The 6,806-nt window shown below is 43.4% G+C and overlaps 1 non-coding gene across 1 annotated transcript; it reads left to right on the top strand.

Annotated features, from left to right (window-relative positions):
- Nucleotides 1–6,264: 6,264 nt before the first annotated feature.
- LOC119054602 (U6 spliceosomal RNA) lies at nt 6,265–6,370 on the top strand. Its single transcript, XR_005083543.2, has one exon. It is a non-coding gene; the product is annotated as a U6 spliceosomal RNA (small nuclear RNA).
- Nucleotides 6,371–6,806: the final 436 nt, after the last annotated feature.

Genomic DNA, 6,806 nt, shown 5'->3' with positions numbered 1-6,806 from the left:
AGTCTTCCCTTGCTTCCTCCAGTTCCTCACGGTTCCCTGTGCTTCTCGGCTTCAGCCTACAGGGCTCCAGTCTCCACCTCTCTCTGTGCATGGGCTTTCCTTCATCTTCCCCCCCTTTTCTTCTCTCTGCAATACTTGTCATGGAGCCAGGTCTTATTCTAATCCAGAGCAGTCCCATGTTAAGATCCTTAACTTGGTTATAGCTGCAAAGGCCCCTTTTCCAGATTAAGTCACATTTACAGGTTCCTATTTGTGTGGGGGCCACCATTCACCCCTGCATGTGGCAGGGGTGAGAAATTAAGGTTTCATATGGGCTTAAGGTTGTTAATCAGCTGACCTTACCATAAGAATATCCTGAATTATCTAGGTAGCCCCATGTAATCATGATTAAACACATTAGAAGCTTATTCTGGAAGAATGCAGTCCTGAACTCCATCACTTCTCCATCCCTTAAAATCTTAATGCCTAAGGAGCCATCTGCATTTCCACAATAAGATGCAGAGATTAATAGAGAGTGGGTACTTGGCATGCAGAAATGGCACATGATTTCCAAGTTCCCTCTACTGGCCAGAGTTTAGACTCAAGTCCACCCTTAACTGCTGGAGGGGCTTGGGAATATGGTCTTCACTTTGTCTTTGAGCCTCACTGAAGATTGCGTATCGGGGAAGTGGAGCGTGCTAATGAGGCCACGCAATCTCTATGCCACTAAATAAAATTGAAAACAATGTGTAAAGTGTCACAAATATATTCAAATTGAGAAATACTGTGACTCATAAACAAACTAAATAAGAACCAATAAGCATAATGAAATAAGAAAATTCTAATACCCAGCACAACAGACAAAAATGACTCAATAACACATACAAACAAAACAAAATTACCTTCGTAATATTGGAATTAAGGGTAGGAAACCCCTAAGTGAAAGGTAAATGCAGGAAAACAGTTTTCTCTGAATAATAGGATGTTAAAGAAATGCTCAGCTGTAGGGTAATCACCAGAGAATGGGAATTAGAAATCAAAGGGTAATTGGTCCCATGAACGATAGAGGCTCTGGCTGGAATTCCTCCTAGTCAGATCAAAAGAAAGAGAAATTATCCCCCCACCCCAAACAATCTGCACTCGTCTGTGATGTTCCATTCATGTAGTAAACAGCTTCTGACGTTCTGGGAATGACTGCAATAAATTACAGAAAAAAACATTTTCCCAGGCAAAGCTCTCTGTGTGCAGGCAGCTCTGGTCCCAGACTTGGCCCTGACAATGAGAAAATTAAGCAAGCCCATCACTGTTTGCCATCTGCATGGGGAAGGCCGGGGAACGGGGCAAGTGTGGTTGATGTAGAAACAATGCATTGTTCCTGGCAGCAGGCAAAGGAAAGGCAGCCTCTGAAGCACAAAGAGACAATTATAATAACAATGATTGCTGTATTCAGAAAGTTAAACAAATGCCAACAGTGAAACCCTCATAAGAAGTAATAGAGACAGTGTTGGAAAGGGCAACAGCCTGTCATTCCAAGAGGTGAGAGGGGTCATCCCTGGGGGCAAATGGAGTGCCCTGTCTAGGAAAGCTACACGAAATTCAAGCGCCATTAAACAAGTTAGTATTTTTCACACACACAAAATTAGGATGTAATTTTCCTCCAAAATATTTCAAATGTATTTCCTGTAGCGTGCATAGTAATGAGGTGGTTTATGGGGTGTTTTATGATATGGTTTCTACTTCATCTCTTCATCTCCAACACACGCCACACTCAACACCAGTCTTCAGCCACATGGAGTGTTCTCCCCAGGACAATGGCGGGAGGTTTTGGCCTTGGGGCCTTTGTGTGTGCTGTGTCTCCCTGCCTGCATCCTCCTCAGTCCCCTTTTTTCCTAGTCACCGCCGCAGGTGCACAGGTGTGCAGGTATACTGGGGGAAAGTCCTGGTCTCTCTGACTTGCCTAGTTCTCACAGCCTTCAGGCTGCCAACTCACGTCTGGTCCTGCTGGTGCACATGCCAATCAGTAGAGGGACTCTGCTCATGGCCTGAGTGTTTCAAAGACAGCCCCTCTCATTCCGCCTTCCCTTGACCTAAAGGACCTGAACTCTGTACTTCCTTCTGATGGATTTAAAGGCTCGATCCACCATCTTCTCCACTGGTGCCTTCTCCATCAATAAATCATCCTGTATTCCAAACTCTGATATTGTGAGTTCTGAGTTTTTGAAGCCTCGGGCACAAGGACCTCGGACCGGTAACGCTAGGAAGTAGACTGTGGTTGGAGAATTAGGCAGACAGACAAACGAGCCCGTGGTTCATTTCCAGGTACCGACTCTCCATCACTGACCCCAGAGCTGAGAGGCAGTGTGCACAGTGGGCTCCGTCCTCGTCTATCGCATCTTAGCTTTTTGTCATTTCCTTCAAAAAGTCTTTATATTCTCCCCTCCCGGATATTATGATTGGCTATCCCATATATGGCCATTGCCACACGTATTGAGTCTCTCTTGTCACTTCCCACCTGTGAGGTTCCTGTGCGTTTGCATCACAACATCATAAGCTACCGAAGGGCAAAGACTTCTGAAGTAAGTACAGTACCTGGCCCATAGTAGGTGCTAGTAAATATTTGTTAAGTAAAGTAGGAAATGCTTATAAGGACATAATTATAAAATAATTCTTATGAAATAAGAAAAATGTTCACATAGAAAATGGTTTACAAACAGTAAGTCAGTTCTGGGGTCATAACATCTGCAGAGTAAGAACAAAAATCACATGTAAATTAGTCACACGGAACAGGAAGGGGTGCATAGTCAACACCAGCGTCCACACAGCTTTCCGGGGGTTCGTACCCTGTGCAGAGGTGCTCTTCCAAGGGCTTCGACCTTTGACCAGGAGATGCCCCCGCTCCCTTCAGTCCTGACAACATAGGATCTCTTTTCGTAAAATGTGAGCTGTGGCATCAGTCTCCCCATTTTAAGCAAGTGTTTAAAATGACGCCTGCACTATTCAACTTATCTTTGCCGTATTGATTGTTATTATTCAGAGACATCGAAAGGATAGAGTTTACATTGAGCCTAAATTTCCTTAAGAAACCCGCTGTTGTAACAACTAGTTGTGGTATTGATCCGTTTGCAGAGACACCGAAACCCCACATCTTCCCACTGAAATATAGGAAGGACTCAGATGGGCAGGTAACTAGGAACCTCAAGGCCAATCAGAGGCTCTAAGAGTTGCCAGTCTGCCACTTGGCATGGCCGTCAGTGTCGACTGCCACAGCCATGTCACACATAATGTGACCTCTTTGGCCAGTGTCTGATTGTGGCACTTCCGTATTGTAGTTGGGCCAGAAGAGTTATTAAATATCGCAACACACTAGGACCAAATCATGGCAGGATGGCGATAGTCATTACGCCATTGCCTGTGATCCAAAATGGATAAATTACGGTTCTCTGAAGCTGATCGACAGAAAGTAGAATATATATAGCAACATGGGAATATCAAGATACGTGTCAGATCGACATGTACCTGTGCAGTTACATCCCTGAAGGCTGTAGCCCTTGGAAACCAGGGGAGGTCGTTGACCCCATTGGGAAGAGGCTGGTGAAGCAATTAGATAATTGTAGAGCGAAGAGCCCAGATGAGGAACAGCACTGCTAGAATCCCCAGGAAATTCACCATTACGTGTTTCAAGACAATGAATAATGAAATGTCTGCTTGAGAAGGTCTTATGATTAATTCCAAGAGCAAGAACCCGGACAGAGAAGGAGCCTGTAAGAAAAATCACAGTGTTTGCAAGAAACCAGAGACCTCATTTGGAAACTACTGTTTGGTTTTCATTTCTGATACGCAGGGCATCTCTCACAGGATCACAGGGGGATGCACAGGAGTTAAAATAAGACTGAGCTCAAGAAGGAGCCACAGTGATCTTCAAAGAAATAAAGCAGCCAAATGCATAAAATGTAGTGTATAACTAATGTATATGTTCTACCAAATATGTCATATAGGTAAGAATATAACCTATACATAGTAATATAAATATTTATAAACAAATGTATATCTTTTAAGAAAATGGAGTCTGTGTACAGATGTTTAAATCATACATAAGACAATCTAAAATAAGGTAACAGGTTAAAATCTCACGAAGTTGTGATTATTTCTTAAGGAATCTCTGAGTCCCTTGTATGGTAAGAGTATTGTGGTCATGTGTTTATACATCTATCACGGACATCATTCTTATCAGTAGAGAAATATACTGTTTAAGTATTTCATAAGTACTTACTTTCATTTCACAAAAGCCCTATGAGGTAGGTGCAATAATTATCCACATTTTACCAATTAGGAAACAGAGGCACAGAGCAGTTGGGTCACGATGCCAAGGTTACATCGGCAGTGAATTGTCAAGTTGGTCTTTCAGACCAGACAGACTGACCCAGGAAATTTGAGCTCTTGCCCTACAGGCTGGGAATCATCCCCCCACGAACATACACACTCACGAGTGTGGACTGTAGGCATGAATCCCAGCAACGTACGCTGGAGACGTACCTCTCTGCAGGCTAATACAGGGTTTGCCGAGGATGGTGGTTACACTAAGTGTAACCTTACACTAAGGCTTGGAGGACCATACCCTTCCCTTCAGTTCTGTAAACCAACCCGAAATGTGGAAAGGCAGTTTGCCATATAAATAAATGCAGGTTTGAATCAGGAGGCCAGCATACCTTCCCAAGCCAGTTCCCAACTGGTAGTGTCTTCTGTTTGGAGATTTGGAATTCCAGCTGCTGGATTATTTGATGCAAGAGAGGTGCCATTTTTGACTCCCATAGTATTGCACACGCGTCGGTCCCTCACCCATGGAGCCATCCGGTCAGCATCGCTCACACACACACTGGAGGGCCAGGCACACTGCGAGGCACTGAGGAGATCAGGGTAAAAGGGCGGTTCTCTGCTGAGTCATTCTGGGCACTGCATAAATGTCTGATGAATGCTGAGTAAGTGGATATATCGAGGGCACTACATGTTAAAGTTGCCGTGAGTGGAAAAATCACTCTGTCTCTCTCTCTCTGAGGCTTTTTCTCTTCCTGTGCAAAGTGAGAAGACAGCAGCGGAAAGGATTTTAATGTATCCCTTTCATGAGTTTGTATTTTGATCCCACGGTGACCGATAAAGTACTAAAAAGTATTAAGCATTGGAGATGTCAGGCAGGGTGATATCGGATTAAGATTATTTTTGACCGGGGTCTGCAACTCGAATCAGAGGGAGGGAGAGTCAGGGATGTGCAGAGAGAAACAGGCTCGGCTGCACTGGTGTCTGTGGACACTGGAAGCTGTTGAAAGAGCAGCTGAGAGAGCCACCGTGTTCAAGCATGGGGTGTGAATCCCCGAGAGGGAAATACAGACTTAACTGAGTTAAATGTGTCTGGCTATCGGTAAGGAGAATTTTTTTTATTAATTATATTATTACAGTTGTTCTATTTCCCCCCTTCATTCCCCTCTACCCTGCACACCCCTCCCCCACCACTCCTCCCCTTTAGTTTATCTGCAAACAACTTTGTCATCTCCAGCCCTGCTGTGGCACTGTTTAAACAATTCTGTTTTACTATTTATGGCTGCATTTACTTGTCCCGACTGCCATATCAGTTGGCCAACTTTTTAAAGTTCAGAAGCAAGATCTTAAAACAGAAAAGAGGTAAAGACCATGAAGCAGGTGGTGTGGAGAGTAAAATGGAGAAATAAAATTCTAATTTATACACATTGTTGTATATTTTACATTAAAGTGCTATTACATTTTAAAGTTTCCATTAAACTCCAACTCTGTGGTACAAGATGAACTTTGTGGTAAGGAGATGAGCTATGATATAAATTTGTGTGTCTGAAAGCATTATATAATAGATTAGTCAAATGAATGTTTGTCTTCTGAGTTTGTCCTCAATTGCTCTCTCGTTATTTGGCTTGGATTTAGAGAGAGAGAGAAAAATAAAAATAAAAAAAGATACGGAACAATCAAGAGGAAAGGACCTCGATAAATGAAAATGTTTCCCCTGGATAAATTGTGACTCCACTAGAAATTTTATGAACTAAGTGAAATAGATATAAGACCATTTGAAACCCAGCCATTATGTAACCTGGGAAAGGATTCAAGTAACTTGCAGGTTTTTTCTAAGGAAACGAACACTGTTATGTGGGTACTAATATCGAGTCCCCAGTGATCATGTCCGGTCCCCTATGATTTTGAAATTCAGAAGAACACCCAATTAGCCTCATAACAGACTGTCCGGTCAGCCTCAAAACTCTAGTTCAAGTGCTCCCTTCGGCAGCACATATATAAATATTGGGATGACAGAGTAAGATTAGCGTGTCCGCTGCAGCAGGATGAAGCACAAATACATCAAGCATCCCCTAGTGTTAGGGTCAGGTAAAGAGACTTCACATCAAAACAAGCCTTCCCATGGCAGCAGGGCCCAAAGTCAGCTACTTTGGAACCCTGACCTTCAGCCTGGCCTGTGGCTCTGTTGGATGGAGCATTGTCCGGTACACCAAAAGGTTGCAGGTTTGATCCCGGGTCAGGGCACATGCCTTGGTTGCAGATTCAGTCCCTGCTGGGGTGCATGCAAGAGGCCATCTACTGATGTACCTCTCTCCCTTCCTCTCTCTCTAAATCAATAAATGTATCCTTGGGTGAGGATTAAAAAAAGAAAAACCTTGATCTTTTCCATTTGACAGAAGACTGCTTTTCTTCACTGTTGTCTGTACAAATAAATCTGTATTTGCATTATGAGAAAGTCCATGCTCAAGAGGTAGTTTACCGGGACAGTGATCAGGGGTTAAAAGATCCTGAGTGGG

The sequence above is a fragment of the Artibeus jamaicensis genome, unplaced genomic scaffold, assembly GCF_021234435.1.
Source record: "Artibeus jamaicensis isolate MK-2021 breed Jamaican fruit bat unplaced genomic scaffold, CSHL_Jam_final scaffold_1689, whole genome shotgun sequence".
NCBI classification, from domain to species: Eukaryota; Metazoa; Chordata; class Mammalia; order Chiroptera; family Phyllostomidae; genus Artibeus; species Artibeus jamaicensis.
The sequence above is the reverse complement of the archived record's forward strand: the minus strand, read 5'-3'. Positions and strand labels throughout refer to the sequence as shown.